At 35.5% G+C, this 12,354-nt stretch overlaps 1 protein-coding gene across 2 annotated transcripts in view; it reads left to right on the top strand.

Moving 5' to 3' along the window:
- The window catches only part of LOC141450689 (scavenger receptor class B member 1-like), a 120,832-nt gene that overhangs the window by 48,844 nt on the left and 59,634 nt on the right, over positions 1-12,354 (top strand). The gene's annotated exons all lie outside the window — the stretch shown is intronic.

The following is a 12,354-nucleotide window of genomic DNA, read 5'->3' as shown; positions in this document are numbered from 1 at the left end:
AACCCAGAAACTGTCGATTCAGCTCATGTTTTGTATAAATATGTGACATCCATTTTGAAATTAAGACATTTTCTTTCAATATAAGTATGAATGGTTGTATAAAAACTTATATATAACTTTGGCCAGCATAAGAGCATCTCGTGGTTCAAAATAGACAGTTCTTCTAGACGACTAAAGCTTGCCGGAAATCAAAGACGCAACTGCACCCCGGATATGTCACAAGATAAGAGCCAAATTGAAGCGCTATTACCTTCGAGAGTCGCCAAAAACTCTGTCCTTGTGGAGAAATCATGGATTGATTTCGATGTCAAACAAAAGCAAGCTTCAGCCTTCTTCAAGATCAAAGAAGCAGAGATTTTCAAAGAAAAGATTTTGTGCAATCTTAAAGATTCTTCTTTTCCTCCTTTTAAATTCATCTTTTTTTTTGTTTTTGTGCAGCGCTTTTAGATTTTGCGTTTAAAGAGAGAACATGTTCCGGTCAATGCGGACACTTAGATTTGCTGACGTAAATGGTTGCGTGCTAGTTGCACTTGAAAGATCATTAATTACAGAAATTAATCTCCTTTGCGTTTGGACCAAAATTAGCAGCTCCATAAAGTTCTGAACTCTTACGTAAATAGTTCCGGATGCATGATCTCTAACAGCTAGAAAGAGATAAAAGTGAGAAAGAAATATGATTGCGTTTAATCTTTGCATTTAAAAAGCCAGATTTCCATAGGAATTCATGAACTAAAGACGCTTGGAAGGAGCTTTTGCTGATATGCGTGTGTGTCTGTGAGAAAGAGGGGAACGAGAACTTGTATCTACCAGAATAACAGGAAGTTCAATTTCACTACATATTACCTTTCAAGGTCCAAGAAGGCGCCACGGTAGCCGAGCGGTTATAGGCTAGACCTGCACAGCTAAGATGTATTGCGGTATTAGTCTATATTCCATATGGTTTATATGAGAAATTTACAGTAAAGTATAGTTAGCTAATCGCCATGGTAGCCGAGCGGTTATAGGCTAGACCCGCACAGCTAAGATGTATTGCGGTATTAGTCTATATTCCAAATGGTTTATATGAGAAATTTACAGTAAAGTATAGTTAGCTAATTGCCACGGTAGCCGAGCGGTTATAGGCTAGACCTGCACAGCTAAGATGTATTGCGGTATTAGTCTATATTCCAAATGGTTTATATGAGAAATTTACAGTAAAGTATAGTTAGCTAATTGCCACGGTAGCCGAGCGGTTATAGGCTAGACCTGCACAGCTAAGATGTATTACGGTATTAGTCTATATTCCAAATGGTTTATATGAGAAATTTACAGTAAAGTATAGTTAGCTAATCGCCACGGTAGCCGAGCGGTTATAGGCTAGACCTGCACAGCTAAGATGTATTGCGGTATTAGTCTATATTCCAAATGGTTTATATGAGAAATTTACAGTAAAGTATAGTTAGCTAATCGCCACGGTAGCCGAGCGGTTATAGGCTAGACCTGCACAGCTAAGATGTATTGCGGAACTAGTCTATATTCCCAATGGTTTATATGAGAAATTCACAGTAAAGTACGAGTTATGTTAGTATGTTAGACGGTTATAGGCAAGACCCGCAATGCTAAGATGTATTGTTGGTTTAGTGGGTTCGATACCCCGATCTTAGGCCTTGGATTTTATTTAATGGTTAATAAAAGAAATTTGCAGTAAAGTATGTTTGCTAGTCGCCTCCGTCCACGACACCTAATTGGTAGTTGGACGTTAAGCCCGCCTGAAAAAATAGGCATTACTTTATTTTACTTTTTTTTTATTTTATTGTTTTAAGGTCCAAAAAAGCGGACTTAACAATAAGTTATTTGTCAAAATCGATTGCAGACGCTGCACCTGTCGAAGTACTCAATGTTGGTACCCTTATTGGCATGGCCAGTGGACAGCTCTATCATACAGCTCAAATTAATCAACAGTGCTTAGTAACTTTGAATACAAATCCTCTTAGATTGAGTTCCATCGTTTATACATCATCTCAATCCTTAATTTTGTTATGCCAAAAATTTTCTCGGAAATAGCTGTAGTTTTGGACCAATTAATGGTTGGCGTGAACCCATTTTCGCTAGCTAATCCTCTATTTCACAATCCAGGAATTCCCTCATGTCCAGGAAAAACAAAATGTGCTCTTGTCTGTGAGACAAGTTGTCGCCTGTAAAGCAGTTACCGGAAGGGCATTAAGTGGAACTAGGGGTTAGATTTTGGTGGCATTTCTATGCTAAACAAAATTTAATAAATCATCTTGCGAAGATGATAAAGGAACATTCTGGACAAATAACTAATTAATAGTGTTATTGTTCCTTAATCACTGTTTAATATTTGGTAATGTACAACCGGAAGACAGTTGGAAAATTAGTCTGTTTTTGTTTATTTTCCTTAATTATCCCGGTACAGCACAAATAATACTAATTTGTGATGCGACGACAACACTAGTTTTAAACTACCATTAAACGTAGAAAAAAACTACTTTAGAAGTTCCACTGCGATAAGCCGACTAATTCTTTTTCACTTAATTCCTATAACTTATATACATGTATCATTTTCTTTAGTTTTTCTTCCATTTCAAGATTAATTTACAGTTTGACCTTTGTTATTCGGTTCTAATTGCATTTAATGATGTTCGCGTGTTTTCTGAGGTGAATTACTTTATCTTCAAAATATTTTCTAACCCTTCCACAAAGGGCTTAGTACTGCAATTTTACAGTAAAAAAATTTTATTTGAAAATTCATTTTTGGGGCACCTCTGAGATAAAGAGTTGGATCAGGCTTCCCTCTAAAGCAGAGGTCGCCAAACGTTTTTTGATCATGGACCCCCCTATATAATTTTTCGAAAACTCCATCAACCCCCCACATAAAAGTAATTTTCATTTAATTAAAAATAAAACTATCTATTAGGTACTGTGTTTGTATAATTTATTTTATGATTTTAAACATTTATTAAAGTAATTTTACATTGTGTGTACCAATAGTTTTATGAAAAATATCTTGAATGTTGAAATTTAAATACCTTAATTTTTTATTTATTTTTAATGATTTAAGGCGCGTCAACATCTCAGGTTATTGGCGCCCGGAGCTTTTTCCAGTGCACTGCCGGCCTCCGGACAGTATTCTCTCGTTACAGATAACACTGTCCACCACCGAACAGTGAGCTGTAAGAAGCTCCTAGGAAGAGAAAATCTAAGGGTCAGCAGCTGGATTCGAACCCGGGACCTCCGCGTGGGAATCCAATACGCAAACCGCATAGCTAATCCCTTTCCAAGATAAGATTAGATAATAGATGGGACGGGACCCACGCCCCACGGCACCGCAGCCACAGAAGACTTATTGTGCCAGCCCCTTCTTAGTTCTAGTAAGCGAACCCTCCCCTACTAAAGAGGTTGAGGACTTTCCCTACTAGTTCTTTTGGCGCTACTATCTCCTTCGGCCTCAGCGTTCCAAAAGTTTCATAGCGCAAACGTTCGATTGCAACGCAATCGAACAACATGTGAGAGGCCATTTCCTCCTCTTCCTGACATAATCTGCACAACGGCTCCAAGCTGATAAGCCCCACCTAGCGCAGATGCTTCTTAAACCTACCGTGCCCCGTGAATAGGCCTGTAATCAGAGTAATCTGATTTCTGCCCAAACACAGGGCCTCTTTGGATCTTTGCTTACACAGCCAAGGCATCAAGGTCTTGCTGTGTTTAACCCCAGGACACATCACCCAGTTCTTTTCGTGCTCCCTCCAGATCCAATCTCTGAGAGCCGCACGATCCGAACCCCTGATGACCCCCAGGACAGGCTCTGGACCAATGAAAGGAGTGTTAGCTCCATTCCTGGCCAGATAATCAGCTTTTTCATTCCCTTCAATACCCACATGACCCGGCACCCTTAATATTTATATTATTCCTTAATAATCCCTTCCCAAAATACCTTAATATTTATTAAACAATAAGTAAAGTAACTACAGTATTGCTTCTTAATTAATGAAATGGGTGTGTGCCCGGTGTTTCTTTGCAAGGTTCCGCTATATTGGGTTCGAAATAGCTTTTTCCTTCGACCGCCAATCGACCCCCTACTTTTGTTAAATAGACCCCTGGGGGGGGGTCTCTATAGACCACTTTGGCGACCTCTGCTCTAAAGCGTCATTACAGTTTATTGTACTGTCTTACCACCTGTATTAATATTAATAAGAATCAAATGTGTGACTGAATTTCCGAATTTGGTGAAAATCGGTGGAACGGAAGTGACGCTTTTACTCTTTTGAAAAGCTTCTTAAAGTGATTAGGAACAGACAAATCTACAACTTCTATTTGAAACTTTGTTCCCCCCCCCCAAATCTGGTTCAGGGTACTTTTGAGAAAGGGGGGTCCAAAATCTGGTTTTAGGGTACTTCTGTGAAAGTACTTCTGGGGTTAGTGGGTGCCATTTTCCTGTAAAGGAAGTTCTTACCTTTTTGAGCACTGATAAGTGAAGGTTATGTGTATTGTTACGATTGAGCTTCAAGAAAATTCTTCCACCGGATTGTAGGAGTGGAAAATGGCTTCTTGGTTATTCAGTAAACTTCGTATTGGTTGACTACTCAGCAAAGGTTTTTTTAAATACAATATTATGTTGGTGAGAATTAATTTTGGAAAAAATAATCCAAATTTTAAGAAAAAATTTGTGTGTTAGATCTTTGAGAACATTAAGCTAGCGGAAGTCATGTGAGGAGTATACTTCACACCAGATTTATTACGTAATAAAATTTCATCTAAACTAAACAGGTTGTCATTTAAGTAAATTTGAGTAGATTTGCATAATAATAGAACCAGAACGGAAACAGGCGTAGACAACGTGGCCTGCTGTAGGGGGGGTCCAGACTGCGAGTGTTTGCCCTCGACCTTTTGAATATTTTTATTTTTTATTTTTCAGATGAAAAAGAATTTATATCGTATTATTGTCGTAACAATTAAAAGCTCCCGTCCGCATAAAATGTATAATTATGATTTACTGAGTAGATGTGGCATATTTATTCTTAATATTACAATAAGAAGATACATAACTGAATTATTGACTAAATTTTAGAAAAAAGGAAATAAATATAAAAATATAGGGTGGACACTCTCATGACTTCTTCTACCAACTGGCTCGAGTTCCGGTTCCCTCGCACTTTTTTTTGGCCTATTTTTTCCAGGCGGGCTTTACGTCCAACTACCAAATTAGGTGTAGTGAACGGGGGCGATTAGCTAACATATTTTACTGTAAATTTCTTTTATTAACCTCATTAAATAAAAAATCCAAGGCCTAAGACCGGGGACTCGAACCCACTAAACCAACAATACATATTAGCATTGCGGGTCTAGTATCTTAACCGCTCGGCTACCGTGGCGCCTAGCTAACTTCATTATAATGTAGTACTTTCCAATAGAATGACATTTTAAACAAAACTAACCCCCACTTATCTTCAGAGTACTCTAAATCGAGTTTTGTTAAAAAAGATTATTCAAACAAAATTTATTTGATCTACGAGTACATAATGTATATTTGGACTCTGGAGATCTTTAGTTTTCAAGTTGAGGCTGACTAAATCCCCTGACAGGATCCCCCTTCTTAAAGAGATCGCCCAATTTCCGGTAACCAGACCCAGAACTCCTTCAAAGTGGTTAATTCCGATGTAAACTCAAATCAGAAAATGCACACGATCGCAATGGAAGATTTCCTCTCTTAAATACCATAATCTAAAATTAACATCATCATTCTATATGCAATTATGTTTCCAATGTTTTTTATGGTTACAAGAAAACTAAACAAAGGTAATGACGTAAATCAAATGCTGCGTTAAGAAGATGCTTCCTTTTGGTAAACATAGCGTGTTAATATTGATAAGTAAATATAGTTAAAGCGTTATTTTATTTAAATCCATTTACATGTAATTGTTTAGGAATTAATTTTCCAAGTAGCTGAGGATTTCCTTTTATATTTTCATATTGCACGGAAGGAAAAACAAGGTTTCTTACAGAAGGTTATTTTTTATTTTTTTATTTTCCTGAAGGGTAAATTATTTGTAATTTTTAAATTTTTGGAGATGATATTGCAAATTTCTTGTTCGTTTAGAATGAATGCTCTAAATCAGAGGTCGCCAAAGTGGTCTATATAGACCCCCAGGGGGTGTATTTAACAAAAGTAGGGGTCGATCTAAGCCAGGGGGGTCGAAGGGAAAAGAATTTCGAACCCAATATAGCGAAACCTTGCAAAGAAACACCATTGCACACCCATCTCATTAATTAAGAAGGAATACTGTAGTTACTTTACTTATTAATTAATAAATATTAAGGTATTTAAATTTCAACATTCAAGATATTTTTCATAAAACTATTGTTACACAATGTAAAATTACTTTAATAAATGTTTAAAATTACTTTAATAAATGTTTAAAATTACTTTAATAAATGTTTAAAATTACTTTAATAAATGTTTAAAATTATAAAATAAATTGTACAAAACACAGTACCTAATAGATAGTTTATTTTTAATTAACTGAAAATTACTTTTATGGGGGGATCGATGGAGATTTCGAAAAATTATATAGGGGGGGTCCATGATAAAAAAAAAACGTTTGGCGACCCCCTGATCTAAATGATGGGTTCTGGAAGTTAATTGGAGGGGGTGTACAAGGAAGTATCATCCTTCTCTTTGCATAATTCACCCGGGAATGCTCTCCAGCTCCATTCATCTGTCGAGCAGAACCGGGTTGCCTCCTTCCTTTCACATCATTCTAAAACCTTTTTTTTACTATTTCCCGTGGGGATTGCAGTCAAGCTCAACTGAATCTGAGGCTTTTGATGCTGCAAACTGTTGACCATCTTCTTCTTGGTTCCTGAGTTCTCTTACAAATTGTGGACAACTATCTTGTTTGAAGAATAAGGATATGATGCCACATTTAACTAAATTTTTTTTAATATAGAATTGTGGTTACCTTAAATGCAGTTCCGCTAGATAAGTTGAAGAAATAGGTTTTTTCTTTTTTGGTACTACAGCCGTTAATTCATGAAAAAGTTAAGACAGCTGCTTCTGTAGATTTATGTGGCCTTAATAAATGCTGCAGATTTCCGACCAGCGTTGGAAAGAAATAAACAATCGGACTGGCCATAAAGATATTCCGCAATCCGGCAAGAGTCCGCTATGACCATTGGGGGTTGCAGAGGGTTCTGCACAGGGGTTGCAGAGGGTTCTGCACAGTGGTTGTAGAGGGTTCTGCACAGGGCTTGCAGAGGGTTCTGCACAGGGCTTGCAGAGGGTTCTGCACAGGGCTTGCAGAGGGTTCTGCACATTGGTTGTAGAGGGTTCTGCACATTGGTTGTAGAGGGTTCTGCACATTGGTTGTAGAGGGTTCTGCACAGGGCTTGCAGAGGGTTCTGCACAGGGCTTGCAGAGAGTTCTGCACAGGGCTTGCAGAGGGTTCTGCTCAGGGCTTGCAGAGGGTTCTGCACAGGGCTTGTAGAGGGTTCTGCACAGGGGGTAAAAAAAAAAAACCTCAAACTGCTACAAAGCCGCAGAAAGATCTGAGGTATACGATCTTGGATTGACTCGTTTTGTTTTTCTTTTTGGGGGCAGCTTTAAGGATTCAGAGTAGGTTTGAGAAGTTCACAGTTTCTGAAGAATAAACACTCGGTTCCTTCAGTCATAAATACATATTTTTTATTCTTATTTTATTTATTAAATATAAATTTATTTATTTAAATTAGTTTTAAGCAAGTATGTTATATAATCTTGTTTTTAGTTTGGTGTCAATTACAAATATAGATTCTCGAACAAGTTTGTTAAAAAGAGCAAAATAAGATCCAAGAATTCGAATGAGTCCAAGCTCTTTTAATGCCCGTTACTGCCTCAATATAAAAAAATAATTTTTTTTTGCTCGTTTTTTTATATATTATTATTATTTATTTATTTTTTATATATATTTTTTTTATACACACCGTGTTTGCTGGAGTCGAAATCCTTACCGATATAATTAACAGTATGACCTTGGAAGTGTTGAATTTGTATTTATATTTGTAGCAAAATAAATTTAGATAATTGAAATGGCTGGGGCTCTAAATTTTCAGTTACATAAAAGAAGTTGGCTCTGTTTAATACATAAATTACAAACTAGAAGTTTAAATTTAAATTTAAATTAATATGTGATAATTTAAATACAGTTTGTTTTCTTTACATGTGTATCTATATATTACATTTATGGCATTAAAATCTTGCCCTCTCTGACGGTGCCAGGAGAAACAAAATACTTCTGGAATTCTTCAGAAGCTAAGGTCTCCTGGGGCTTGGTCACAATAAATCTCCGGGTTTCCTTGCGGCTAGCCAAGGTTGGGTCAGGAATGGGAATCAATATATATATATATATATATATATAGAGAGAGAGAGAGAGATCTAAAGAATATTATGAAGAGTGGGAGTATTAAGGTTGATGTTTAGGGATGGGTTGACCAAATCCGCTATAACTGCACCTAGGATTGGGCCTAGGGATTATAGCAGGGATTGAGAGCATTCATTTTCAACCCAAATTAGTTCTATTAGCTAATTACAGGGATCGCCAAACTTTTTTTTTTGATCATGGGGGCCCCCCTTCATAATTTTTCGAAATCTCCATCGACCCTCCCCCCATAAAAGTAATTTTCAGTTAATTAAAAATAAAAACTATCTATTAGGTACTGTGTTTGTACATTTATTTTATTATTTTAAACATTTATTAAAGTAATTTTACGTTGTGTAACAAATAGTTTTATGAAAAATATCTTAATGTTGAAATTTAAAAGACTTATATATGTAAGTATATTAAAGCCAGTCTGGGCTTATTGCATCGAACTGTGGAGGTTCAACCAAACGCTCAAATCTACAAAGGATCCAGAGTCCTTGCAATCTAAAATTCTTCGCTCTATAGTAAACCACTCCTTTCTACGTCACCAATCAAACCATTCACACAGACTTGAACATTACTTTCGTCACACAAGTTGCTGAAAACACGATACAGAAATTTCCATCTTAACATACAAACACATCACAATCCACTGGTACAACTTCTATCTTCCAGAACATTTTCCAGACAACACTTCTAGGACAGTCTTAAAAGACAGTGGCCTCGCGATCTCCTCTCTGATGAAGAGAGTCAGTAGAAAGTAAAATGTTTTTGGAGTGTTACCGCTGGGCAACTTCTCCACTCTGATATGAGTGAATGTTGTTTATTGTGATCATTGTTGCTTATAACGCAAAATGCGTTGATTGTAACTAAATAAATGATTAAAAAAAAAAAAAGGTTGAAATTTAAATACCTTAATATTTATTAAATAATAAGTAAAGTAACTACAGTATTGCTTCTTAATTAATGAGATGGGTAGTGCAATGATGTTTCTTTGCAAGGTTCCGCTATATTGGGTTCGAAATTGTTTTTCCTTCGACCCCCCTGGCTCAGATCGACCCCCTACTTTTGTTAAATAGACCCCTGAGGTGGTCTATATAGATCACTTTGGCGACCTCTGATGCTAATTATTCGTACCTAAAATTAAGGCATCTATTTCCCCCCCCTTTTCCCAGAAAAATCCATATTTCCCGGAAGTACACTTATTTGAATTTTCCATAAAAAAAATTGTTGCAAATCAACATGCATCGAGTTGTGACGTAGGCGCAGGAACCATATTTTCTTTCAGAGATACGTACATAATTACGTACATAATTTGTGCTACCTACAAAAATGTTTTGGTTTTGAGCCACTTAGAGAGAGAGTCGCACGTAAAGAACCTGTTTTTTCAAAATTCAACCCTAAATATCTCGTATGCTACTCAACAGATTTGTATAACATTTTATACAATTATAGAGAAACGTTGTCTACATATACAGGTAAAATATAAACAAAATCTATCGAGTAGTTTTCCAGAAATTTGAGGTTAAAGATTTCACTGTTTCAAACGAAACCAAAATTCAACCTTAAATATCTCGTTTCCTACCCAACAGACTTTTACGAAATTTCATACAATTATAGACAAAAGTTGTCTCCATATAGAGGTAAAATATAAACAAAATCTATCGAGTAGTTTTCCAGAAATTTGAGGTTAAAGATTTCACTGTTTCAAACGAAACCAAAATTCAACCTTAAATATCTCGTTTCCTACCCAACAGACTTTTACGAAATTTCATACAATTATAGACAAAAGTTGTCTCCATATAGAGGTAAAATATAAACAAAATCTATCGAGTAGTTTTCCAGAAATTTGAGGTTAAAGATTTCACTGTTTCAAACGAAACCAAAATTCAACCTTAAATATCTCGTTTCCTACCCAACAGACTTTTACGAAATTTCATACAATTATAGACAAAAGTTGTCTCCATATAGAGGTAAAATATAAACAAAATCTATCGAGTAGTTTTCCAGAAATTTGAGGTTAAAGATTTCACTGTTTCAAACGAAACCAAAATTCAACCTTAAATATCTCGTTTCCTACCCAACAGACTTTTACGAAATTTCATACAATTATAGACAAAAGTTGTCTCCATATAGAGGTAAAATATAAACAAAATCTATCGAGTAGTTTTCCAGAAATTTGAGGTTAAAGATTTCACTGTTTCAAACGAAACCAAAATTCAACCTTAAATATCTCGTTTCCTACCCAACAGACTTTTACGAAATTTCATACAATTATAGACAAAAGTTGTCTCCATATAGAGGTAAAATATAAACAAAATCTATCGAGTAGTTTTCCAGAAATTTGAGGTTAAAGATTTCACTGTTTCAAACGAAACCAAAATTCAACCTTAAATATCTCGTTTCCTACCCAACAGACTTTTACAAAATTTCATACAATTATAGACAAAAGTTGTCTCCATATAGAGGTAAAATATAAACAAAATCTATCGAGTAGTTTTCCAGAAATTTGAGCTTAAAGATTTCACTGTTTCAAACGAAACCTAAATTTATCTCCAAATATCTCGTTTCCTGCTCGATAGATTTTTACGAAATTTCATACAATTATAGACAAAAGTTGTCTCCATATAGAGATAAAATATAAACAAAATCTATCGAGTAGTTATCCAGAAATTTGAGGTTAAAGATTTCACTGTTTCAAATGAAACGATAATTGTGACGTTTGTCTATAATTGTTTAAAATTTCGTCAAATTCCGTAGAGTAGGAAACGAGATATTTAGAGGTTAATTTTGGTTTCGTTTGAAACAGTGAAATCTTTAACTTCAAATATGTTGGCGTTTAATCAACTCTTATACTTCACATTTTAAACTGTAAGTTTTTGTTAAAGAGATCGAAAATAAGAGACGATCGAAAATGGGTAATCATAGGGCGAGGATTAGCTCTTTGGTTAGCGTTTATTGGATTCCAAGGCAGAGATCCTGTGGGTTCGAATCCACCTGCTGGCCCTCTTCTTACTGGGTTCACTGTACATTGTTCCGTACATGTGACTGACCGGAAGGCTGCTAAAAAAGAAGTTCCAGACACCAATAATAACCTCAGAATATTGACGCACCTGAAATTTAAAAAAATAAAGTACAAAAAAAAATAAAATAACTTCATAAAAGTAATAAAAGACCAGACAAAGGTGAACATATATTTTCTCAGAATACCTGTCATTATTCTAAAAGGCTATGAACATCCAGGTCATTTTATTAACGACCTAATTAAGTATACACTTTTTATTGTTGGGCAATGCTTAGCGAACAGTATTAAAATAGAAAACAGAAAGTCTCTGATAATTATTTAATTAATTCTATTAAAGGTAATTACCTAACTATATTTTCAGACCCGACTTCGTATTTATAGCGATTATTTAGCAGTTTTTATTCCTAATTTATTCTTAATTTTTTAAATTAAATTAAATTTCAATTTAGAATGATAATTTAGTCATTAAATTCACAAATATACCACTTCCTTATTCTTTTAATTTTATTAAAATTGCCAATAGAAAATTTTCTATACACGTCTGACTTCCGGGGCTTGCTGTGGAAGCTCATTATCACTTTCTTGTAGTTACTCCCGTGTTGACCTTACCCTAATCTTTTCCCTACATATGGAGACAGGATGGCGTTCTAGGGCCTATTCTCTTCCCTGGGCTTTTTTCTTCTGATTCATCTTAACCCAGAAAATCACGTATCCCACTTCAGTACACATAGTTAACATTTCTGTAAAAATACATTTTAGGCAAAAGGAAAAAGACCTAATCCTAAACTTTGACTATTAGACGCTTTTTGTCTATCTAAATCAGACTGCTTCCTACTAGTTTTTATTGACAAACGAGAATTGTACGGCTTTAGCATAGTAGACTAACTCGACAAGGTCTACTTTCTATACAAGAAACTTTAATAGCACGACAAT

This window comes from Rhodnius prolixus, unplaced genomic scaffold, assembly GCF_049639745.1.
Source record: "Rhodnius prolixus isolate KJV_2025 unplaced genomic scaffold, Rpr scaffold_8, whole genome shotgun sequence".
Classification (NCBI taxonomy): Eukaryota; Metazoa; Arthropoda; class Insecta; order Hemiptera; family Reduviidae; genus Rhodnius; species Rhodnius prolixus.
This window is presented reverse-complemented; position numbering and strand designations above follow the sequence as displayed.